This window comes from Antechinus flavipes, chromosome 2, assembly GCF_016432865.1.
Source record: "Antechinus flavipes isolate AdamAnt ecotype Samford, QLD, Australia chromosome 2, AdamAnt_v2, whole genome shotgun sequence".
NCBI classification, from domain to species: Eukaryota; Metazoa; Chordata; class Mammalia; order Dasyuromorphia; family Dasyuridae; genus Antechinus; species Antechinus flavipes.
The window spans coordinates 678338166-678363376 of NC_067399.1; the positions used below are offsets into that span (position 1 = coordinate 678338166).

The 25211-nt window shown below is 56.3% G+C and overlaps 1 protein-coding gene across 3 annotated transcripts in view; it reads left to right on the forward strand.

The window, feature by feature from the left end:
• The first annotated feature begins 7881 nt into the window (after positions 1-7881).
• The window catches only part of PTPRE (protein tyrosine phosphatase receptor type E), a 148256-nt gene continuing 130926 nt past the window's right edge, over positions 7882-25211 (forward strand). For all 3 annotated transcript variants that reach the window (XM_051982712.1, XM_051982713.1, XM_051982714.1), the window contains exon 1: positions 7882-7970. The gene's annotated coding sequence lies outside the window, so the exon portion shown is untranslated. The remainder of the gene's footprint in view (positions 7971-25211) is intronic.

Below are 25211 nucleotides of genomic sequence, written 5' to 3' on the forward strand. Positions count from 1 at the left end.
TCCCCCGTCCGTTCCCCGCCCGTCCCCCGCCCGTCCCCCGCCCGCCTCAGTTAAGCAAGTCCTTCCTCTCCGGGGCCTCCTGAAGGTCCCACGGTGCCAGGCTGTTCTTTGCCACCGGAGAGGCCGGAATGGCCCCTGGCGCCCTGGGGAGGGGAGCATCCCAGGGAACCAACAGGGCGAAGGCCCCGGCGAGAGACAAGCGTGGGCTAAGTCTGCAGGAACCCGGGGGAGACCCTACGTGCCCCCCAGACTGGGGGAGGGGGCAAGCGGCCAGGGAGGCGGCCTTCGAAAGCGGGCTGTGACATGGGCTGAAGCCGAGCCGGGGCTGCAGGGCTAACCCACAGGCCGCCAAGGGAGCCCCAGCGGGTTAAGCTTCCTGGGCTCTTCTTGCCCGGGAACTATACGGTTGTGGACGTGTATTCGTGGACATATTATAAATGTACAAATATGTTCAGGGTGAATAAAACGGCCCTCGGTGCCCGCCCTTAGAGAAACCCCAGCACTCCCCAAACAGGCCCTCACGGAGCGCCCCACGCGCTGATTAAAGAGCTCGGCCACCGCATCCCGTGTTATTCTTTTCCATCCACATCGGGGAGTTCACCCGGTCTTACTTTCAGCAAGATTTAAGCGACCGCAGCGTGTCTGACAACGGAGGGGCCGACGGGGGTGAGACCCGGGACAGGGCGGGGGGGGGGGGGGCTGATGGGGGCAAGACCCGAGACAGGGCGGGGGGGCGAGACCCGGGACAGGGCGGGGGGCGAGACCCGGGACAGGGCGGGGGGGCGAGACCCGGGACAGGGTGGGGGGGCGAGACCCGAAACAGGGCGGAGGGGCGAGACCCAGGCCCACACTCAGCTCCCATCAGAATTATCACTGCGATCCCCCTCTCTGGAAAAGGATCAGACTCTCCTCGGTTCCCTCCCCCTGCTTTAATCCATCTGTTTAATGGTTGCAGGCAAGCTCCGACTTCTTGGGAGAGCTGGGGGCCGAGCACCCCCCCCGGACCCCTGCCCGGGCCCCCCGCCCGCCCCGTACGTGCGCCCCCGGTTCCAGGTCCGGGTCTCTCGGCTCTAAGAACACCAGGCCCGGGGCCGCCCCCCTCCCTTTACTCCCCCACAGAGGCAGCCGCTCTTCCCGGAGTGAAAGGCAAATATTTAATCTTGTGAATTTATGCTTCTGCGCAACTTTTATTTACTCCGACTCCCGTATTTCCCTCCTTCTGGAGCGTGGGCAGTGCGTGCAAAAGCCAGGGGGTGGGAGCGTCCCCAAGAGGGGGGAGAGGAGGAAGGCCCCCGGCTGGGAAAGTCACGAAAAGGGGCCGAGGGCCCCGAGCCAGGAAGCAGCTGAGTGCCGGCCGCGCCTGAGGGAGATGACCCTCGTTATGGAGGGGGCCGAGAAAGCGGGGACCGCCTGCCCGCGGCCCCTCCAGAGCCCCCGGCCTTGGCTCTTCGGGGCTGTGCTGTTCAGTCCCGTCCAACTCTCCGGGAACCCGCCGGGGGTTTGCCGCGTCCTTCTCCAGCTCATCTTACAGAGGGGGAAACTGAGGCAGGTAAAGTGACTCGCCCAGACTCACAGAGCGGCTAAGTGGTTGAGGCCGGATTTGAACTTGGGTCCCTGCCTCCAGGCTTGGCTCTGTCCCCCGCATCACAGCCACGTGACTCCGGACAAGTCACTTCAGGAGGAGGAGGAGGGGAAGGGGGAGGAAGGGGAGGAGGGGGAGGAGTGTTAGAGAAGTCCGGGGAAAAGCAGGCACGCAGTACGGCGTCGGGAAGGCCGAGGACAGCCGTTCTGGAAAACAATGTGGAATTGTGGACGGGATCTCTCTGAACTGCTCCTGTCTCCTGAGGCAGAGATCCTGGCAATGGGCGTAGAGACTGAGGAGAAAGCAAAGGTCCCTTACAGGCCCAAGCGCCCACAGCAGCCCTTCCATGGCGGAAAAGAACAAGAAACGAAGCGGTTCCCGGTCATTGGGAAAGGGCCGAAGAATGGCACCGGACTGTGCACCAATGGACCAGACCAACGGACACGAAGAATCCAGAGGAACCTGTTCCGAACCGGTGCAGAGGGAAATGGGCAAAACCTGGAGGAAGCCTCGGCCTCCCTTTCAGGGCCTGCCGCTCGCCCCTCCCGGGGCTGCCTCTCGGAAGACCCTTTGCCTTGAAGTTGCAGCACAGACGCCATCTTTCACATGGAGCCTTTTAGTCCCGCCCGGGGCTCGGGCCTCCCTCCCAGCCTGTGACCCGTGTCCTACTGTGTGTGTGTCTGTGTGTAGAGAGAGAGAGAGATGATAGATCAGTAACAGATAAATGAGAGATGGGTAGGAGATGGACGGAGACAGAGCCACAGGAGCCACAGGAGGCGCAGGATCTGCCGGGACACTTTCACTTTATTTTGTTCGCTCTCCCCGGCTCCCTGCACCACGGATGGACTTAGGCTCACCGGGAACTCGGCGGCTTCATTCTCGGCTTGGGACGGTTTTCCCAGCACCTGCAGCCCTGCTTAGCCGCCCACCTGTGGCCAGTCCACGTCCGGGCTGTTTCCTCCCAGGAAGGGGCCCGGTTGTTATAGAGCTCGGGCCGAGGCCTTCCCGGACGCTCGGGGAGCAGCCCCTCCGGCCGTTGCCCCTGCTCCCGCTCTCTCACGGGGCCGAGTCCTCGGGGAGCCCGGCCTCGGCCCCCCCCGGTCCCTTCCCCCCCCACATGGGCCCGTCTCCCAGGACCACTTGGCAAGTTTGGCCGCCGGGCTCCGGTCGTTCCCTGACGTGGCGGCTGCCGCTGGGAGCTACGAGCCTTCCTGAGGGCATGAGGGCCACTCCCCGGTGCAGGAGCGTCCACGGAAAAAGTGGGCGCCGTCAGGGAGACCGGGGGCACAGCCGGCACAGTGCGGCGGCGGCGGCTCCCAAAGCGGGTCCCGAGGGCCTGGGAGTTCTTACGCTAAATCCTCAGCCCGCTCACCCTGAGTGCAGTCAACCCGACAGGCATTCATTAAGCACTTGCTGTATGCTACGGATGCCCAGGAAAGTCAGAGTCCGCCCCCTCCGAGCTCCCATTCTATCTGGGGGGAGCCCGTGATGACTCTGTACAAGGAAGGGTTTCTTCCCTCGCAGGTTGGAGGTGAGAGAGGCTCCCAGAGGGGAGGGTTTTAGTGGAGGCTGGAAGAAGCAGGGGCTGGGCAGGAGGCCCTGCCCGGAGCTCCTGCTCTCTCAGGCGCAGACTCTCTGCCACCGAATCTGCCCACAGTGGGTGCGTTTTTCACCCTCTCCAGACCTGGCAGACCAGGTGTCTCCCTCTCTGAGGCCACTTGGGGATGGGGGAGAGAACCGGGTGCCGGCCGGTCCAGGGCGAGAGCCAGAGTGAGGAAGATCTGAGTTCCAATCCAGCCTCAGGCCCTCCCTAGCAGGGTGACCCTGGGCCAGTCCCTTAACCATCTGTTTACCTCCAAGCGGGCGTCACCAAGGGCCCGGGCCGGAAGGCCTGAAGGACAACAAAAGGAGGGGCAGCCCCTGCTTGCTTCCAGGAGTCTCCCCACAGCCTCCTAAGCTTGGATGTTCTCCCACACCGGAGCTCCTCTGGGCCTTCGTTCTTCCAAGTCCGGCGGCCAGTCTTTCTGCTCATCGGGTCTCCCTCCGAGGGGTGTCCCCTCCCTCATAAAGGCATCAACGTGGCTGGGTTCTAACCAGCTGTGACTCCATCCAGATGTGCCGGCCTGGGAGCCGGTGCCAGTCCAGCCCTCTCCCAGAGGTGGCCGTGGCGGCCACAGGGGTGTGACCTCGGAGAGCACCTCGGCCCCCCGCCCGGGGCCGGCCCGGACACGAACAGCCCGACACGGGTGCCTTGTCCCCCAGCACAGCGACGTCCTCTTCCGGGACGAAGAACAAGCACCAGGCCCTCCCACACCTGCCCGGCTGCTCCCACAGCCCCCCGGGGGGCCCGCCGGCTCTCGGGAGCGACCCCTTCCCCTGCAACACGCCTCAGCCTGCTGATTCGGGACTTCCTCTGAAAGCCGAAGGGGCGGGCCCTTCCCAGTGTCAGTCAGCCAATGAGTGGCCAGCGTGTGCCGGGCAGAGGGCAGGTGCTGTGGGTACCACCCGGCCGCCCTCCTGGCCCTGGGAGCTCAGAGTCTCCCCAAGGAAACAGCACAAAATGGCTCCCAGGTAGCTCAAGGGGAGGGGGAGGTGGCCAGGAGCCTCAGGAAGGACTTTGGGTAGAATTGGAAGGTCCCCAGGGACCCTGAGGCTGAGAGGAGAGAGAATGGCCGATAATCAGTGCAAAGGCCTGGGGGAGGACACGAGACAGCGAGAAGGCCAGCTTGGCGGGGGCGGGACCTCCAGACGCTCCCCATCCTCCTCAGGTGTTCCTGGTGCCCAGAGCTGCCCCCATCCTTTCCTTCTCCCCCGGAGCAATTCTTGGCCATGTCTTTACCAGCCCCCAGATGCCTTCTGGGGGCCTCCCAAGGCAGTGGATGGAGGCTAGGGCAGCCCCAGGCGGGCCTCCCCTCCCTCCCAGGGCTTTCTCTCCTAATTTTTTGCTGTTCTTGTTCAGTCATTTCAGTCAGATCCAACTTCTCATGACAAAGACTCTGGAACGGTTTGCCATTTCCTTCTCCAACTCACTTTACAGATGAGGAAACTGAGGCACACGGGGTAAAGTGACTTTTCCAGGGTCTCACACAGTCTGATTTGCACTTCCCCACTCCAGGTCAGACACTCTATCCACCGAGCCCCTGTTCTTTACATTTCACTTTAAGCTAATTTTTAATGTTGACTAAACCTGGCACACACCATAACATTTTCATATTTAATGAACAGGAAAAACCAAGTATTGCCAATAAAGTGGAGAATCTCTTATGTTCAGCTTCTATTTTAAAAGGCGGGGAGGGAGTGTAGACAATAAATAAATAGATATTTATGAAGTGCCCGTTTTGTGCCAGGGATTGTGCCAACTGCTTCACAAATCATTGGATTTTAAATACAGGTAAATGCCACAAGTGCGTTTCAGAACAGCCGCGTCTGTCCGCGTCTGCCTCTAAACTTCTCTGGATTTTAGGGCATTTCCATGGTCCCCTTTTCTTTTCTTTTTTTCTTAGCATCATATCCCTAGTCTTCCTTCTCTTTCCCCACTTTCTCAAAAGCAAGCTTTCCTTTGTTTAAGGCAATAAACAAAACCATACTTTGAGCCAAAGTCGGGCTCATCCTCGCCTCTGGTCAATCCCCTTTGTACCAGAAAATGGGCAGTGGGGGCGGGGGCGGGGGGGCTCTAAAAGGGGGGGTCATCGTGTGTCCGGATCCAAGTCCTTGCATCTTCTCCCGTTGTCGGTCCCCACGGATCTCTGGCTTCTGCTGGCTTCATTCTGCATCGGTTCACTGAGCTCTTCCCAGAGTTCTCGGAATCCTTGCTTTTGCTAGTTCTGAAGGCCCACTGATATCCTTCCTCTTTGGTGATCAGGCAGGCCCTTAAAGACTCCCGCTCTGGCACCCAGGCTGCTCTTGCCCACCACAAGCCTCTCCGTTGTCCTCCGGGTCACCCGGTCCCAGGCCCTCCGGCCTCGGGCCGCCATGGTGACCTCCCCGGCAATTTCCCAAAGGCAGCTCAGCGTTCATCCTCTGTGTCGGAGACGACCGGCTCCGTGAGCTCCCCGACGGCCACGTGTCAGCCCGGACACCGGGCGTTTTTCCATGCACTCGGATACAAGCGGGGATCACCGGGCAAATTTCTTCCGAAAGCTTCTACCTCTGAGGAGACCCTAAAGCGTCCCGACTCCACAGTAATCCTCCCCCTCGTTTCTCTATTGTCTTGGGGTTTTAGCCTCACAAGAGCACCGCGAAGGAGGTGGGACAAGTGCTACAAGTTTCCTCAGTTTACACGTGAGGGTCTGGCAGCCAAATGAGTGGGGGGGGGGGGAGATGGGAACCCAGGCCTCCTTAGTCCGACACTATGCAAGGAACTCTACAGGGCAATGGTGGAGAGTTTGGTCACCTTTCCCCACCCCCATCTACCCAAGGCGGATTTACTTGCTCCTGGTCATGTCATTTCCTCATGATCGCCAGCTCCCTCGCCAGGGACTATTTCCCCTTTTTTACCTATCTCCAGCCCAGTGACGGGCACCTAGCAAATACCCTGGAAAACCTGATGATTGATTGAGCCGCGGCCGCCTGTTACAATAATTGTGTGTGTTGACGTGGGGGGAGATAGAATGGCCCCCAAGGACACGTGGGTCCCTCCTCTTTGATTGTAGAAATTTGATTTTAAAGACAATCATGAGTTAATCCCTCCCTGCTCTGAGCTGGGGGAGGGGGAGGGAGGGAGGGAGGGAGGAGGGAGGAGGGAGGAAGATCTCTAATATTTAAGCAGAGATGGGACCCTGCTCCGAACTTTACACTCGTCTCTCAGGTAACTTCTGCCATCTTGGTGATGGAAGCCAAATTGGGTTTGACTAAAAATGTTTGAGCGAACGGTGGCCATAGATGGGCTCTGTGGGTGGAGAGGAAGCAGAGGGGAGCCAGGGAGAGCCCCCGTTTCTCGGGCGGTTTCCTCGGCCGGGGGTTTTTGCCCCAAGCCGCCCGAGGAGCTGCTGCTGCTGCTGTCTCTCCCTCTCCCACAGCCGGGTCCTCCCTCTGACTCCTCGGGGCGGGGCTGGAAGATCAGGTCCCTCCATCCTCTGCAGTCCCGACCCTCCAAATCCGTCCCTCCGTCGGAGACACTTTTTTTTCCTGGACCCAAATTTCTGAGGGCTCAACCAAGTGTCTGCTGCAGGGAGTGATTTTTCCTCCTGGTCCTGATGATTCCCCCGTGTTTTTGCCGCACTTGGGACTGCTTTTAAGTGGGTCAGACGCGGGAGCCCCAGCCTTGGGGATCCAGAAGGAGCTGCTCTCCTTTGGACTCTGCCTGGGACGGTCCAAGTTCAAGGCTCGGGGACTCTGTAAAGACGCGGAGATTCCCTTCCTCCCCCAGCTCTTGGCTTCCTCCAGGGCTCGCTGAGGAGCTGCCTCCGAATGAATGAGAGTAAATCCAGAGGGGAGGGAGGAAAAGCGAGAAAGAAAGGCCGGAGAAGGCAGAAGGGCGGTCCGGCTCGCACGTTCTCTGCCCACAAACCCATCGTGCTTCGGGTCAGTCAGCTCGACCCGGGGAAAGAGTGGAGGTCCAAAGGCCTGGGTTCAAATTCTGCTCTGGGCCCTTGGGAGCACGGGACTGAGGAGCCGGGTCTGACCGGGGTCCCGGGGGGGCTGCCCCGAGAGTTGCAGAATGACTCCGGGGGCAGGGCTGGGCCGGAGGATTTCAGCGAGAGCCGGGCGATTTGCCGCCGCTCTCCTCCCCGGTCCTGCCTTTGGGAGCTGGCTCGGTCCCTTCCCGTGCCCGGGCTCGCGCCGTCCCTCCCCCGGGCAGGACAAAGAGCTCGGACGAGCGGCCCCGCAGCCGGGGCGCAGCCTGAGATAAGGCGGCGCCAGGTGAGTCTCCGGCCCGAGCCCGCGGAGAAGGCGGGGGTCGGGGGAAGAAGGCCGCAGCAGGTGAATCTGGCCGCTGCGCTTCTCTCCGATGGGCGCCAGGCGTCGCCCCCACTCCTCGGGCCGACCGGCCACCCCGCCCGCCGGCCGCCGAGCCGCTCCGGGAGGGGGAGGAGGGGAGCGCGGGGGGAGGGGAGGAGAGCAGGAGGGAGGAGGGAAGAGGGAGGGGGAGGGGGGAGCCAGTCCACATTTCCTGCGTCCTGCGACTCGCTCGCTCTCTCACAGGCACCCGAGCGGAGCGGAGTGGGAAGGCAGGAGGCCGGAGTCGAGCACAGCTGGCCAGCTGCAGCCGGCCCCCGGGGGGCGTACATGCTCATCGCTGCGCCGGTGCCCTCCCGGAGGCCGCGGGCGGCCTGGGGCTGAGCTGACCCTCCTGGGGGAGCCGGAGGCACCGGCGCGGCGGCTGGAGATGCGCAGCGGCCGCGCTCCGCTGTCCGAGGAGCTGCCCCGCCGGCCGCAGGGCCCCAAGGTAAGAAGAGGGGGCCGGGATGCGCCGGAGGGGGGGCGGGGGCGGGGGCCGTCCGGAGTATCGACTGACGACGGACTGACGGACGGTGGGGACCGATGCTCGGGCCGGGGAGCCCGCCCCCGGGCACCGCCCCCGGCGCCCGGTGGGGGGGCCGTACCCCGACCCGCACCCGCGCCCAACTTCCTGCCCTCGTTCACCCCGAAGGGGCGGCTGCCGCCGCCCCCACCCACCCCCGCCGTGCCGTTGGGTGTGCGAGAGTGTGCGCGGGGGCTGCTTTTGCTCGTGTGGGTTTGCGTGCGCCCCCCCAGTTAAGCATTGTGCGCCTGTCCTGTGTTTGTGCGTTCCGGGGTGTGTGTGCGTGTGTGTGCATATGCGGTGTGTGTACGCGCGCTCTCGGGAGCCGTGGGGAGGGGGCGTGTGGGAGCGCTTAGAACTGTGTATTGTGTGACTGCTCAAGGGTGCGTGGGCTCGAGTGCTGGGGGCTGCCCGCCCGCGGGAGTGCGCGCTTACATACGTGGGTGTTCTGTGTCCGTTTGCACTTGAGGGGGCTTAGCTACGTGCGTGTCTGTGCGTGTGTGTGGAGAGGGTGTCTGCGCGCGTGGGCGGCCGGGCTCCGGCGAGCTTCGAGAGAAAGTGCGGCGGGCGCCGAGCCCGCGGTCCCGGGTGGGAGGCTGGCAGCTCTCTCCGCCCCCAGCCGGAGGAAGGGGGCGTGGGCCCAGCTGGGAGCCACCCGCCCGCCCACCGCCAGCCGCAGAAACACCTCCACCCACGCTTCCTCCCCCCCCACCCACACACCCAGCCCTCGCATCCCTCAGCCAAAGTTGGGAGCCCGCCGCCTCTTCGGAAGCCCGGCCTGTGCCCGGCCTCCCCCTCACCTCCCCCAGGCGGGCGGGGGAGGGGCGGCTGCTCTCCGGGCCGGGGCACCTCCCACTGAGGTAGCGGGGGAGAGGGGTCACCCCCCAGTGACAGAAGAGGGTCCGATCGGCCTGGAAGCCGTCCGAGGCGACCTGAGAGCCTTTCCGGCACTAATTATCTTGCGATTTTAAAAGAAAAAAGAAACCCCTAATTCGCGAGAAGTTGGAAACCCGCTCGCAAACGGCGGGGCTTCGGTGCTGCGCTTTCTCTCCCCCGCACCCCCCCCCCCCCGCTTTCTCTTCCCCCCCCCCAGGCCCCTCCCGGGACCGGTTTCACTTGCGCCCGCCCGGGACGCCGCGGAGAGGGTTTCCCAGAAGCGCCTTTAAACCGAGGCCGACCCGAGCTCGGGGGTGAATGGGCGCGGGTCCGAGCCCGGGGGCTCCGCGGCGGCCGCTGGGACAGCCCGGCTCTGCCTGACACTTCCTTCCGCACGCTGAGTCAGCCGATTGCCGACTCTTTGTTTTTTTCCCAACTGTACAATGAAAGGGCATCTGAGGAGGATGCTGGGCCCGAGGGGCCCGCGGAGACCGGGGGGGGGGGGGGCGCACCTTCTAACCTGGGGAGCTGCGGACCCGCCCGCTTGTCACTCACTGCCCCGGGGTCCCTTGCGTCCCGGGGATTTTCTTGGAGCTTTGAGCATCTTGTCAGAGCAGGGCGTAGAAAAAGGGCCTTTGCGTCCACCCTCCCCGCCCTCCCAAGCCAGTTTCAGAACCTTAGCCGAGCCCCACCGAGCGCTCTCTACTTAGTGGGTGCCCGGAGTCCAAGAAACAGCCCGTCGGGAAGCATTTATTAATTGCCTGCTGTATGCCAGGGGCATCCCGAGAAAAAGGAAGGTGGCCGCTGCTCTAATGGCGAAAGCACCTGTCTTGAGACACAAAGGGAGACCGAGGTTTGGGTGGGATCGCCCCAAGGCAAAAGCAACCGCGCCGTGACTTAGCCAGCTCCAGTGACTTCCCCCCACCCCCACCCCCGCTGGTGAGTCAGAGGCCTGATTGGAACCCAGGGCCTTCTCACTCAGGCCAGGCTCCCTCCGCCCTGTTTCACTACAAGGGAGCCAAGGAGCGGCTCAAGGCCGACCTGGCAAAGCCGGTTCCCGGTCCGGTGCTCTAAGGAGCAGGGAGGGCTTAGCTCCGCGGCCCAGAGGCCCCCCACCACTGCAGATGGCCGGGGGGCTGCCTTGGAGGCCACATGGAGGCAGGAAGCAGCCAGCTCGCTTGTTATTTATAGATTTTTAGCGTCAAAGGCCCCACAGCCCTCCCCCCACCCAAAGTTGGCCGGTCACGTGTCCCCTTTCTGTGGCACCCCAGCTTCCACCCCAAGCTGACCACTAGCTAACGTGAGCCACGCTAATGGACGGGCCACTGATTAACCGCCCTAATGTGCCAATGAGCCCACCCCTCACCTGGCCAGCATCTGTTTACGATAATAGTCTTTGGAAGGAACTTTAATAGTGGAATGAGGGGGGGACGTGGGGGCTTTTGAGAGCGGTGCCTGAGCAAGGCCGGGGGCTCTTGTCCCACCTCTCAATTGGGTTTAGGTCAACGAGTCTTATTTCTCAATCCTGTCCAACTCTCCCTGGCTCCATCTGGGCGTTCCCTGACAGAGATACCAGAGTAGTTGACCATTTCCTTCTCCTGCTCATTTTTACCGATAAGGAAACTGAGGCAAACAGGGCAAAGTGACTTACACAGGGCCTCGTGGCTAATAGGTGTCCGAGACTAGATTTGAACTCCAGAAGAGGCTTCTTCCCGATTCAAGGTCCCTTGCTCTATTCCGTTCACACTCAGCTGCCTGGGGGTCCCTTAGTGCTAAGCTTCTTAAGCTGGGGATCCAGACCCCATGTGAGATCAAGTAACTGAATGGGGGGGTCCCATATTGGGATACCCAAAAGTATCAAATATTCTGCAAGAAGTGGTTCTTTCTGTAAAAATAAACAAGCGATCCAGCTCAGTACAAAGTTGCTTTTGTCTAAAAAATGGTAAAACCACATGTGTACCAAAGGATTGTTTTCCAATCGATTTCTCTATAATTTAGTATCAGGAAATGTTTGATTTGGAGACCTAGTTATACAGCGAGGTGCCCAGGTAGAGGGTGAGAGGAGGAAAAGGGGAGCGGGCCATGTCTGACCAGACTTCCACCTGCTTCGGTTCTGAGCCCGGACTGAGGAGGCCGAGTACCGAGCCTTGATCCCAGTGATCCCGGGCCTCCCTCTATTCTCTGGGGCAGGGGCGGGGGTGTACATTCTATTAATACAAGTCCGTGTCAGCATCCTTCCAGAGCTCCCTTTCAGAACTCAGCTTGCTCAGGAGCCTCTGCGTTTCCCTTTCACTTTTAGTCATTGAGAAAGTGGATTTAACAAACTGAGGCCTGTGGCTTTCTTCCTGGTGCCCTGAGGCAGGGGAGAGATAACGGGTCCAATCAGGCGAGATTGCCCTTTCACTTTTAGTCATTGAGAAAGTGGATTTAACAAACTGAAGCCTGTGGCTTTCTCCTGGTGCCCCGAGGCAGAGGAGGGGGTAACGGGTCCAATCAGGAGCCCTGGGCTAATGGGCCAATAGCCCAAGGGCGGTCAGCGGGAAGGATGCAAGTGGTGGAGGCACCCAGAGCCTTCTGAGAGGCTCAGAGGCTGAGGATCAGTTCTGTGGTGAAAATGGGGGATGGGGTGGGGAGAGAAGGGGGAAAGCCTTGACTCAGGAAATGTCCGGGGATTCTGGTTCCGGGGCTAGGTCCGAGGTCAGCAAAAGCAGACGGCCTGCGAGTCCTGGACCCCTGGGTGCCCCAAGAACAGTCCCTACATTTGATCTAGTTTGGTTATATCGTTGTGCCATCAGCACTGGGGAAACAGGAGGCAGAGGATGGAGGCTAGCATGGAGGCCAGGAGGCTGAGCCCAGGAGGGAGAGTTCCAGGCAGGCAGGCAGCCCCAGAAAAGGGCAATCTGTGGTTGGAAAACCTTCTCCCTCAAATCCCCAGGTCCCATTAATCCCCAGAGCTCCTGATTGGGCCCAGTCACCCCTCCCTCTGCCTTAGGGCTCCTGGAAGAAAGGGACTCGCTTCTATTTGTTAAATCCCTTTTTTAAAGACTTAACTTGCTAGCAAGTCTTGTTCCAGGAATGGCCGGGAGCTACTGTCGCTGACTGAGATACTTGGAGGTGAGGGGCCTAATGGGACTCGGAAGGAAGAGGCGGGTGAGGAAGGCTCTGGATAGAGCATTTTGTATTTGGCCTTGGAGGCATAGGGAGCCAGCGCAGGTGATTGAGGAGGGAGCGATATGATCAGTCAAAGGGAATTTCCTTTGGTGACCGAATGGAGGATGGTCTGGATTGAGGAAAGAATGGAGACAGGCAGCATCCCCCTCTCCTCACCCCCCCCCCCAGCAGCTTCTGCTGGTCTAGGCTGAGGGAGCGAGGGCAGCGCCAGAGGAGGGAAGGGGGGAGCTCGGGGATTGTGCAAAAGCCGAATCTCAGCGTCAAAATATCCAACGTGAAACTCCCAGCTTTGCACCAGCCAGATTAAAATGGAACTGGAAAATCACAACATCAGTAAAAATACAGCCGAGCAGAGCAGAGCTGACGTGACATTTTAGACCGAGGCAACGTGCAGCGTGGGGGTGGGGGGATCCGCCCGCAGGGAGAATGGCGGCCCTTCTCTGAGTGTGACGGCGCCCAGGGGGAGCCTGGTCCAGGGCCAGCTCGCGGACTGGGCGGCTGCTGCGGCCTCCGGAGCCTGGCCCGGCCCTACACTCATGTAAATAACGGTGGGGAAACTGAGACCCGGAGAGCCTCCGTGTGCCCCTTCCACCTCGCGCTTCTGCCCCTCAGCGCCCGAAACCTTGGGATTATTTCAAGTTATTGGACAGATCATTTCGCTTCCATAAAAGGGGGAGGGGCTTGGACAGGCGACCTGCGGTCCCTCAGGCCCCCCAGGAGCTATCCCGATTCCCCCTCTCCCCCCATCCCCTCCGCCCGCTGACCTCGTCTCATCCCCAGCTGCTGCTCCTCAGCTCTAGTCAGCCCTGGTGCCGCTACACTTCTGACCACGGAGCCCAAACTGGGTGTCCCCATACGCCCGAAACTGGGCGCCCAGCCCCGAGAGCGGCCGCTTCCACACTCCCTCTTACTGTCGCGCTGCACCCTCGGGGAGCTCAGCGCCTCCCTCTCACTCCCCCCCATCCATTCCCAAGGCCTCGCAGACCTCTACAGCAGCTCTGGTCTGTACCCCCTTCTCTAGGCTGGTTCCGGCCCCCATCACCTCAGCCTGGCCTGGGGGAAGGTGGCCTGCCTGCCTCAGTCTCCCCACTTCTGTCCATCCCCCACCTCGCTGCCAAACTGATCTTCCCAAACTGCTGACCCTGTCACAACCTTATTCACTAAGCCCCCCTTATTCATTATCCCACCCCTTATTCACTAATCCCACCCCTTATTCACTAGTCCCACCCCTTATTCACTAGCCCACCCCTTATTCACTAGTCCCACCCCTTATTCACTAATCCCACCCCTTATTCACTAATCCCACCCCTTATTCACTAGTCCCACCCCTTATTCACTAGTCCCACCCCTTATTCACTAGACCCACCCCTTATTCACTAGGCCCACCCCTTATTCATTATCCTACCCCTTATTCACTAATCCCACCCCTTATTCACTAATCCCACCCCTTATTCACTAGGCCCACCTCTTATTCACTAGGCCCACCTTATTCATTATCCCACCCCTTATTCACTAATCCCACCCCTTATTCACTAGGCCCACCCCTTATTCACTAGTCCCACCCCTTATTCACTAGTCCCACCCCTTATTCACTAGTCCCACCCCTTATTCATTGTCCCACCCCTTATTCACTAATCCCACCCCTTATTCACTAGTCCCACCCCTTATTCACTAGGCCCACCCCTTATTCACTAGGCCCACCTTTTATTCACTAGGCCCACCCCTTATTCATTGTCCCACCCCTTATTCACTAATCCCACCCCTTATTCACTAGTCCCACCCCTTATTCACTAATCCCACCCCTTATTCACTAATCCCACCCCTTATTCACTAGGCCCACCTCTTATTCACTAGGCCCACCCCTTATTCATTATCCCACCCCTTATTCACTAATCCCACCCCTTATTCACTAGGCCCACCCCTTATTCACTGATCCCACCCCTTATTCACTAATCCCACCCCTTATTCACTAGTCCCACCCCTTATTCACTAGCCCACCCCTTATTCATTATCCCACCCCTTATTCACTAGGCCCACCCCTTATTCATTATCCCACCCCTTATTCACTAATCCCACCCCTTATTCACTAATCCCACCCCTTATTCACTAGGCCCACCCCTTATTCACTAGCCCACCCCTTATTCATTGTCCCACCCCTTATTCACTAATCCCACCCCTTATTCACTAGGCCCACCCCTTATTCACTAATCCCACCCCTTATTCATTAGTCCCACCCTTTATTTTTCTAGTGTCACTGTGTTACCCCTTATTCACTAGTGTTACCCCCTATTTTCTGATGTCATAGAATCCCCTTATTCATTCCCTCCATGGAATCTTTGAAGGGGGAGGGGCTGGCTCCAGCCTCCATGTGCCTGGAAACGACCCCGACTGAGATCTGAGCCCAAATGGAAAGCTTGGGGGGGGGAGGGGGGAAACGGCTTCAAAGAAAGCCCGACTGGTCACCCCCGCCGGGCTGGAGGGAAGGCATTCCCGGCCGGCTGTGATTGGGGGCCAAGGCCAGCAGGTCCCTCTCCAGTTCTGAGACTCTGTTTCTCAGGACGGTTCGGTAGGAATCAGGTCTGTTATTCCACGTTACCTTGCAGCATTTACATCATTCTGCCCCCTACTTCACCACCCTTCTCAGGGGAGGAGGGAAGGAGGAGGATGGGGAGGGGGCAGAGACAGGGGGAGGGGAGGCCGGGGAGAGATTCACTTTCTACCAGACCTGCGTCTCCCATGGAAGCCCCCACCCTGGGGGACATTTGGAGGCCCCAGCCCTGCTTTCTGCTCTGCACCTGCCTGATGGCACCTCCCGCCCTGAAGGTTTGCTTCCTTTAACATCCCCTTGGCCAGAGGGAGCCCCGCCCTCCCCACTGGGGCTCCCCTCTTCCTTTCTGGGTCCCCTGGGCTCTCCCCCAGGTGCTCATTTAAGCAGCGGAGCACCTGTGGCTGACCCTGTAAACAACAGGAGTAGTTGGGCCGGCTTCTGAAACCCGGGGCTTCTGGGGCTGGACTCGGTGGCCTCCTGGCAGGGCAAGTTGGAGCTGGGGGAGGGGAGGTGCTGGGCAGAGTCAGCCCTGTTTACTCGCCCCCGCCCAGTTCCAACCTTCATCCCTCAGCATGGGATGGAGAAGGAGCCTTAGAAAGCACTGCCCTATTCCTGTTATTCAGGGATAAGGCAGATGGGCCCCCCAAAGCTCTCTCCCTGATTTCTTTGTGATCCTTGGGGGGGGGCTCCCTTTACCTTTTTGTAATCCCACTACTTAGCCTGGACTATGGTAGGCACTTACAAATGTTTATTGACCTACTACGGGGAAGGCTCAAGCTCACACAGTAACTAGCCAAGCTGGGATTTGACCTCAAGTGGCAGATCTAAGTTTGTCATCAGGAGGAACTCCTCCCTAACAATAAGAGCCACCCCAAAGGGGACGGCCAATATGGCCGGGAGGCTCCCCGCTCCTTGGAGGTCTTCAAGCAAAGGTTGGATGCCTACTTGTCGGGTATGAATGATAAGCATTTATTAAGTGCTTACTATGTACCAATACTGAGGGTACAAATAGAAGGACAGGAACACAAGAAAAAGCAAAGCAGATCTTACTCTCAAGAAGCTAACACTCTTACTGGGGAGCTGCAGGGCAAATGGAAAGGTCATCAGGTCAGGTGGCAGTGCCCACTGTGCTGGGCGTGGAGGCAGTGATGGCGATTCTCTGTCTCATTCAAGCTGTGTGGACAATGGCGTGGTCTTGAAGGGTGCTCAGTGGCTCGGTGCTGGGTAGGGAAACACGAGGGAGAATGGATCCCTGGCAGGGACTGGGCTCCCCACCATCCGGCTGGCCCCAGTCGGATCTGGGACAATCTAGGAGAGGGATGCCCGTGGTTCTTGGCTCATTACTTCCTTCGAGCAGACTTCATGCTCTTCTTCCGTCTTTAACCCCCGTGCTTAAGCCTGTGACTTCTGCTTAAGCCTTATAGCCTTCTCCAGCCATGGAAGAAAGCCTCTGTGCTCTCTCATAAAGTCGGGGTCTAGGTTTGTGAGGAGTCTCGGGGCAGAATGGTGCCACTCACTTTAATGAACGGGCTCAAACACAATTTGTGTTTATATCCATCGTTGTGTTTTTCTAAGTTTTTCCAAAGAGAACAAAGATTATTCTCTTAAGCACTTCAACAGTGCATGTCTCCCACCCACCCACCTCTCGCAGAATTGCTTCCGTTACTCTTTTGGCTCGACTTTGCTCACAGATGGACTTCAGCCCATTCTCTGCCTGAATCATCCTCCCTCCTTAATGAATGAAGGAAGTCTAATCAGAGCCATCTTGCCAACTGGTGTTTTCTTAGGTCACTTTAGCAAACAGCTATTAAGCTCCTGCTGTGCTAGGCTTTGGGATTAGAGAGAAAGAAGGATGGATTCTTGACCTCAAGGGGATTATATTCTTCCAGGGGGGATGGGGAGGATGGACATGAAACCATAGTAAGATACAAGGTCATTTGGGAGAGGAGTTATCTGAAGGGATTCTAAAAGGATCCGATGACCCAGTCATCTCTGCAAATAAATCAGTTTTTTAAAGGATCAGGTGGGAGACTTCACCTGAGCAGGCTCTTGGTAGAAGCTTTGAGGCAAAAGGAAGAGAAAAGTGGGCCCCAATTCATAGGGAAAAGGATATACGAAGACCTGGAGGCTAGAGAGATTTGGGGAACAATAAACCAGCCTGTTTTTAGTATGCTTGAAGAATAGGACTGGAGAGGAAAATGCCAGTGTTGTATTTTTATTATTTTTTATTCCTTTTTTAAAATTATAGCCTTTTATTTACCAGATATATGCATGGGTAATTTTCCAGCATTGATAATTGTTGTTGTGTTTTTTATTGCAGAGGCACCTGGGAGTTAGTGAAGGTTTATGAGCAGGGGATGGGCAAGGCCTTAGGAAGATGATTGATAGCTCTGGGGAGAAGGGTTTAGAGTGGGGAGAGGCTGGAAGTGGGGAGCCCCAACCAATACAAGAGTTGCTCTTATACCAGTGAGGAGCCATGGATGGATGTAGGTGGAGTCAGAACAGTCTTCGGGATGATCTGCCCAGAAAGTTCTCCTTCCACTGCCCCAGCCAGATTATCAGCACAGAGGATGGTTCACAAACGAGGGAAAACCCCAGCTGCCAGCCCACTGTGCCATGAGGGATAGGGGGCAGTTGTCTCACTCTCTCTGCTGCTCCGGGTTTTAAAGACTCTTCCAACGGCAGACTTTCCATGACATTTCTCCCCTTTTGATTACGAGGCCTTGAGGACGGGGAGCTTTTGCCTCAGCAGCACAGCTGGCACAGCCCATGGTAGACAAGCTGGGATTGAGCTTTCTTCTATGGACAGTGGAGGAGCCAGGTGAGGGCTTCTGCCTCGGGGGGCCCCGGGGACCTCTTGAATGCTTTGGGAGAGGTTGGCTGGGTTTGAGTGAGTTTGCAGAACTGCCTGGAAGTGATCCAGCAGTTCTTCTGATTGGGCAAGGCCAGTTGGGCAAGAACTCCCAGCATCCTCTTTCTGCCTCAAAGCAGAGGAAGCAAACTGAATTGTGGCCAGAGATGACAGGTGTCTGAGTCTGGTAAAGAGCCTTGGCCAATAAGGCTTTCGAAAGCAGAAAGAGACTTCTCTGGGAGCCCCTGGAGATCTCAAAACTAGGATAGACCTAGGTGGGTCAAGTCCAGTCATCCGTGAAACTTTGTGGAGCAACAGTGGCCCCCACCAATGCTAGCTGTCTAGGTCTGTGGGAAGCCATTTTCATATGTGCTGCAATTTCAGGACATATTACTGTATTTCTTTCAAAGACTCCCATTTTATTTCCTATTTTTCTTTTTTCCATTATTTTGTTCACATGTAGAATCTAATCAGCATGCTGAACTCCCAGTGTGATAACTTCTTTCCCCCCAGTGCAGATTGCAACTCTTCTGTAATCAGTCCATCGTTTCCTTGGATTACTGAGAAGTGAAATGATCTGGCTATGGTCTTCCAGCCAATATGTATCAGAGGGTCTTCCTGGTTTTAAGATTGACCCTTCTATTTACTCATTTTTTTTAACTCTTAGCTTCAAAGAAACCTGAAATCGATTTTATCTAAGTGCCCTCCCTTGTAGCCCCATGAAAGATTTTTACCTAAACCTCCAGATTTATTTTTATAGTTAATTCAGGCCCATTCAACAATGTGTTAACTACCTCCTGAGCCCAAAGTAGGGGCCAGGTGATGGATTATGAGAACTGCTATTGATTTAATGTTTTAAGATTCCTCAATTTTTTTGTGTGTATTTCTCTCCTTCCAGCCTCACAATAACCTTTAGGGACCATAATGAATTGTTATTATTTTAATCCTTTATTTTTAACATTTATTTTTTAAAATATTGAGTTCCCCTCCAGAGAGTCCCTATTCCAACTCCACCCACATTGAGAAGGTGAAGTAATATGATATCGGTACAGTGGATTGCCATCCCATTCTCCAGTTTGGGCAAGTGGCTCTCAGAGAGACTGATGCCGCTCTTAAATGTCCTAGGCAACATTCAAACTCGGTTTCTCCTGCCTCCCAAGGCAGTGATCTTCCCATGGCTGAGCACTGCTCCAGCAGAGTGCTCCAGGAGCTGGGAACCTCTCTGGACTGAAAGCAGAAAAGCAACTATTCTGTCCTGTTAGTCATCGCACTGTTGGCTCCAGGCGCTCACTTTAGGGGAGAGGGAAATAAGGAAAACATGGAAAAAGTGAGTCTGGCTCCACCTTATACACTGGCACTTTTGTCAGCTCACCACAGACATGAGCTGTAAATGGCCTCTTTTTCCTCCAGTTGATTGGGCCTTTTTAATAATAATTAGCATTTACATAGGTTTGCAAAGTGTTTTAGAGCTTAACAGGCACAGTCTTCAGCATCATCCTGTAGGAAACAGGTAGAGAAATTTGGTGATTTACGCAGACTCTCCCAGCTCATGACTCCGTGTTTTTATCCTACTTAGAATTTTGGGTTTTGAAGAGTTGAAAAAAATGTTAAAGGATCATTTCTAAACTTGACTATTCTAGAGGAGGAAACTAAGGCACAGAGCTGGGATTCTCGAGCCTTCCTTCTCCCTCATCCCCTCCCTCTCTCTGTTTTAAAGCCCTTTATACAACCTGTACCTGCTCCCATCCTGCTCCCCCTCCAGAATTCTGTGAGCTCAACCCTCTCTGAGCCTTGGAGAGGCTGCAGTCTCTCCCTCTCCTGCCTTTCAGGAGCTGGCTTCTGCCAGAAGCTTATCCTGGGCTCTCCTGCCCCAGCGAGTGCCCTCCCTCCCAAAACACCCTCCATCGAACAACCTGGGATGTGATCCGATGTCTTCGCTCTCCGTGGTGTTGGAGTTGGAATCCTAGCGTTAACTCAATGTAATTGATACAACGCTAGTGTTCACACCTTTACTCATTGGAGTTCACAAGTACGGGAGTTTCACAAAGTAAACTTTGTAACTTTTCCAACAGGTGGATACAATGATGATATGTGGTTTTCCCCTCTATTAGAATGGAAAGTCTTTGGGAGTGAGCAGTGTCTCGTTTCAGTCTTTGTTCCTTTGTTTCTACCTTCTCACACAGTAGGTGTTTAATAACTGCCTCTTGGATGTTTGATTCGTGGATCTCCAATTAGGCAACAGATCCTGTTGATTCTGGCTCCACAGTGTATCTTAAATCCATCCCCTTTTCTCTTCTGAGACAGTGTACCGGTGGGGGGGGGGAGGGAAAGGGGGGGTATTTTACACATGGCAGTAAAGGAAACGTGGCAAGGCTATAGGACAGCATTCACGGCCGGTGCCTCCCGACTCCACGGTCTTACTATCTGTCCGCAAATCTGTCGGCCCCCTGGGGAGCTCCATGATCAGTCCTGGCGGCTGGATTGGTCCTTACGTTGAGCAGACTTCATTGGTGGGCTGTGGCCCGCGGAAAGCCGGTTCTGGTTCTGCTCCCTTATCTGCATGCGTTCACAGGGGCCTTTCTAGGCTTTTCTGAATCCATCCTTTCCCCCTTGCATTGACGTACCGCCATGGATTCCGCCATCCAACATTCATGGAGACCTGCGTTGGGTAAGGCTCCTTGGCGACAAAAAGAACCTCTATAAAGACATTACCCACCGTCCTCATCCTCTCTCTTCCATCCCTTGAGACGCTGCTGCCTTGAAGGCATCTCTGCTTGAGTCCAAGCTCAGCACATTTGGGAATACAGTTCTAAGTCACTTTCCAGAATGATGGGTGCGGTTCACCATTATTTAGCACCTACTGTGTGCCAGGCAGGCAGCTGGATGGCACCGTAGGCACCGGGTCTGGAGTCAGGAACTCCATCTCCCTGAGTTTAATCAAGTCTCCGACATTTCCTAGCTGGGCAAATCACCGGACCCTCTTTATCTCGGTTTCCTCATCTATAAAATGAGCTAGAGAAGGAATTGGCCAATCACTTCTGTGTATCTGCCAAGAAAACCCCAAATGGGGTCACGAAGAGTTGGAGGAAACAATGGTCTTGTGATAGAGAGAGCCATCTGCACCCAGAGAGAGGCCTGTGGGAACTGAGTGAGGATCAAAACACAGCCTTGCACTCTTTCTGGTGTTTGCTTGCATTTTGTTTTCTTTCTCATTTTTAACTTTTTGATCTGATTTTTCTTGTGCAGCAAGATAATTGTGGGAATATTATAGAAGAATCGCACATGTTTAACATATATTGGATTACTTGACGTCAAGGGGAGAGGGTGGGAGGAAGAGAGGGAGACATTTTAGAATACAAGATTTTCTAAGGGTGAATGTTAAAAATTATCCATGTATATATTTTTAAAATAAAAAGCTTTAAAAAAAAAAAAAGAGTTGGGGACAACCGAATACGACTAAACATCAGTGTGTCGAGCATTGTGATGGGAGCCAGAGAGAGAAGAGTGTCATTGTGCCCACTTTCCCATAGCCCTTCCAACAATTGGCATTTCCCATTTCTTTCTTTTTAACATCTTTGACATCTGACTCTTATGAGGTGAAACTTTGAGTTTTTTAATCTCCCTCTTTCTTCTTTCTCTTCCTTTTAATTTTTATTGAAGCTTTTTATTTTCAAAACATATGCAAGGATAATTTTGTAAAACCTTTTGTTCCAATTCCCCCCCCACACACTTCCCCCACTCTTTCCCCTAAATGGCAAGTAATCCAATATGTTAAACACAGTAAATACATATGTTAAATCCAACATATGCATACATATTTATACAATTCTCTTGCTGCACAAGAAAAATCAAATCAAAAAGAAAAAAAAAGAAATTATATATAAGCAAACAACAACAAAGAGTGAAAATGCTCTGTTGTGATCCCCACTCAGTTCCCACAGTCCTCCTCTCTCCGGGTGTAGATGGCTCCCTCCATCACAAGGTCATTGGAACTGGCCTGGATCACTTTCTTGTTGAGAAGAGTCTCCACTTCTTTATTAGAGATTTGGAACTTTTTTCCTGCTGCTCTTGCTAGCTTGGGGTTCTTCCCCGGAAAACTGTCTGTTCATACCTTTTGACCATTTATTACTGGAGGATGGCTCTTCTTCTTGGACATTTGGGTCAGTTCCTGGAGCCCGCCTTAAGGAGTGGAGCGGATGGAGACGTTGGCAGAAGGAAGGCTGGTGTGGCAGGACCTTGAAGCGAGTGAGGCGAATGACGAGCCTGGCAAGGGCAGGATGGCATAGGGACCACAGAGCACATCCGTCCCTGCATCCGGCCTGCTCGTGGCAATGGCCTGGGCCCACATTCAGTGGGAGAGTGGGCCGGTGGTCTTTGAGAAATTCTGTGTGGTTCTTGCAGCCGCTCCAAGCAGCCGCTCCAAGCTTCTCTCCGAGATAAAGACCCGTTGTTATTTTAGTGCTTCGGTCATCTTTGATGGGAAGTCCTGTTTCTGAAGAGCTGATTGAAGATCAGCCACGGGGCCTTTAAGAGGCCGACCCAGGATGGCCACGGCACCTTGGAGATTGGGCACCGGGCCAGAGAAGGGACATAAAGGAGGTCATCGGACAGACGTATGGTTGGGGGAAATGGGCCAGTGCTGCCGCAAGAACGAGGGGCGACAGATGGACAGCCTCGGGCTCCGGCACAGAACACGAGCCAGTGTGGGAAGAGCCCTGATAACGGTGTGTGAGGAGCTGTGTTCGAGTCTCGGCTTGGGGGCTTCCTGGGTAGTGTGACCCTGTTTCCGAGGGCACCGAGGATCCTCCCAGCTCTAACCCTCTGGCACCGTGAGCTCAGCATGTGGGAGCACTCCTCCGTGGAGATTCTGCAGGAGAACACGGGCACGAGCAGCCACGAGTGGGTCCCACTCACCAGCAAATAAACGAGGAGCACAATCTAATCCGAGGGCGTTCGGTGAGAAAGTTGGCTCAGAATTAGCTCTTCGGCTCCCCGATGCTTCTTGCTCTCGCCCTTGGACAGCCGTACACGAAAATGGGATTTTGCTTTCCCAGACTCGGGGGGCTCGGCGAAGCTGCAGATCTTTGAAGTCCGTAATTATTTCTTCAGGAAGCAGCCCGGTGCCCACGGAGCTGTCGCAGCCCACATGCCGCCCCCAGGGATCGGCCGTGCAATTATGACGGAGAGCTGTGATTTCCCCCAGGCTCCGACAGCAGCCGGCAGGAAGTATTAATTGGGTAATGCTTGTTTTCCACCTGTGTGTTAATGATTCAAACATTGCTTCCAGTTCTTTCTTCCAGAAAGCAAAACCAATCAGGCTCCGAAGGCAGCTCCCTGACGGCCGGTCTGAGCCGCCTGCTCCCCTCCAAGAGACTGCTCTGGCTCGGAGCTCGGCTCCTTCGTAACGGGCCCTTCCCGAGCCACACTCCTGTTCTCTGCCTTTATGAGGAACAAAGACGAGGAGTGTGGGCCCGAAAGGGCAGAGGAGCCTGGGAGGGCCTCCAGGCCCAGCCCCTGACCTTACGGGGAAACTGAGGCCCCCTAAGAGCCCGCCAGTAACGCCACTGAGGCCTGGGGACGTCCGGCACTTGACCACGGCCTCGCAGGCTGGAATTTGTGCATTTCCCCCTGAGATAGCGGGAACCCTGACCTGTGGCTCCCCGAGCCCCAGTCTCCAACCCCAGAGAACTGGGTGTCCAGCCCCGGACCCGCTGCAAACCATGTAATTCCTCCTCCGACGTCCCCGCCAGCCCGTCACTGAGCCTGTCCTGGGTCCTGACCGGCCCGAGCCGCGCCAGCTTCTGGGCACACGGAGGGGGACAGTCCCGGCCTCCTTCCAAGGAGGGAGCGCGGGCCCAGAAATCTGGCCAGACAGACCCAAGAGCGGAAGCTCGGCTTGGCCAGGGAAGGGGTCTGCAGCTGGGGGGACCGGGACAGTGGCCCTGGAGGGGGCAGAGGCAGGAGAGGGAGGCTCGTTGGAGGCTTAGGGAGCCGAGGACCAACTCGTGAAGGGTTTTAGATGACAAAGGACTTTGTCCTTGGTCCTGGAGGTAAGAGGGGGCTCTACCTGCCCTGTTACCTGACACCCCCCCCTACAGGTCTCTGGGTGAAACAGGACCTTCCCCTTGTGCCAGCCCCAGTGTCCCTCTTTCTTGGCTCCCAATGCCCCCCATATGTGCTGGTGATGAATTTTTGAGCTCACCCAAAGCTCTGCTCATTCTATGGACCAGTCAAACAACTGGCCAATAACCAACATTTATTAAGTGCCGACTGTGTGCCGGACACTGCCCTAAGCACTACCACTCTAATGCGGATTGATGGAGCACTATTCTGCTGCCAGCTAGCATTACCCCTTCTTATTACAGAACACTTTCCAAACAACAGTCATTCCCACTGCACAGATGGGCAAACTGAGTCTCACTCAGCTGTAGCCTCTACCCTGGGACAGGGAGCGGGGAGGAGTCGGGGCCTGGGCTCAAATATGACCTGATGCCTCCAGCACCTCGGCCCTTCCTGTCTCCAGTTCTTCAGCCTGGACTAGGGGCATCCGGCATTGCAGAGCAAAGCTCTTCGTTACCCCAATTTGAGATATTGGGGGGAGGGCCAGGACCTGAAATAATTGGGTTTTGTACTTTAAGCGTGGCTGGCTGCGTCTGAGAATCTGCCCAGCAAGGCTGGCAAAGGAGCAATGGGCGACCCCACCAGGCCCTGGGGCCCCAAGTGTTGCCAGGCTGGCAAAGTCCCCCACATGGGACCAGATCTGGTCCAGACTGAGGCCGCAGCCCCTCTGCCACAGCCGAGCTTCCCCCACTGCCCAGGCCCAGCCCCCTTTTCTCACCAGACTGGTCCAGACTGAGGCCGCAGCCCCTCTGCCACGGCCGAGCTTCCCCCACTGCCCAGCCCCCTTTTCTCACCAGACTGAGGCCGCAGCCCCTCTGCCACGGCCGAGCTTCCCCCACTGCCCAGGCCCGGGCCCAGGCCCCCTTCTCTCACCAGACTGGTCCAGCCTGAGGCCGCAGCCCCTCTGCCACAGCCGAGCTTCCCCTGGCCCAGGCCCGGGCCCCTTTTCCCCCCTTGTTTTTCTCCAGGAAGCCTCTGTCTTTACCCTGGACTGTGCCGTGTCCCCTCTGCCCCCAGCCTCCCAATCATCACCTGATCCCAGGATCAGGAATTGTAGAGCCCTGAGCAAGCCCAGATACTCCGTGGGATAATTGCTCCCAGTGGCAGGGAGCTCAGAGGTTTGCAAAGCACTTCCCGCCATCTCAGTTGCTGCTTCCGACCCTTGGAGGGAAGTTTTTATTTTACAAATAATCGCTAACGTTTTTATGGCCCTTTCTGAGCCAGGCACTGAGCCAGGCACTTTACCATTAGTGTCTCCTGGGATCCCCACAACCATCTTCAGAGGTAACGGCTGTTATTATCCCCATATTATAGCTGGGGAAACCGAGGCAGACAAAAGTCAAGTGACTCACCAGGGTCATGTGATCAGTGTCTGGGGCTGGATTCGAATTCAGATCTTCTCGATCGCAGCCTGGCCTGGACATTGCACGAATGGATCTAAGCGATGTCTGGGACCGGTTCCTCTGCCCGGGTGGGAGATCCATGAATGTTCCCATATATTTTCAAACTCCTTTTAACAAAAGGACTGGTCTTGATTATTTTTCTTTAATAATTTTATTGTTGTATGGGGTGGCTCTCTATGAGCAGAGAGAGGGATGCT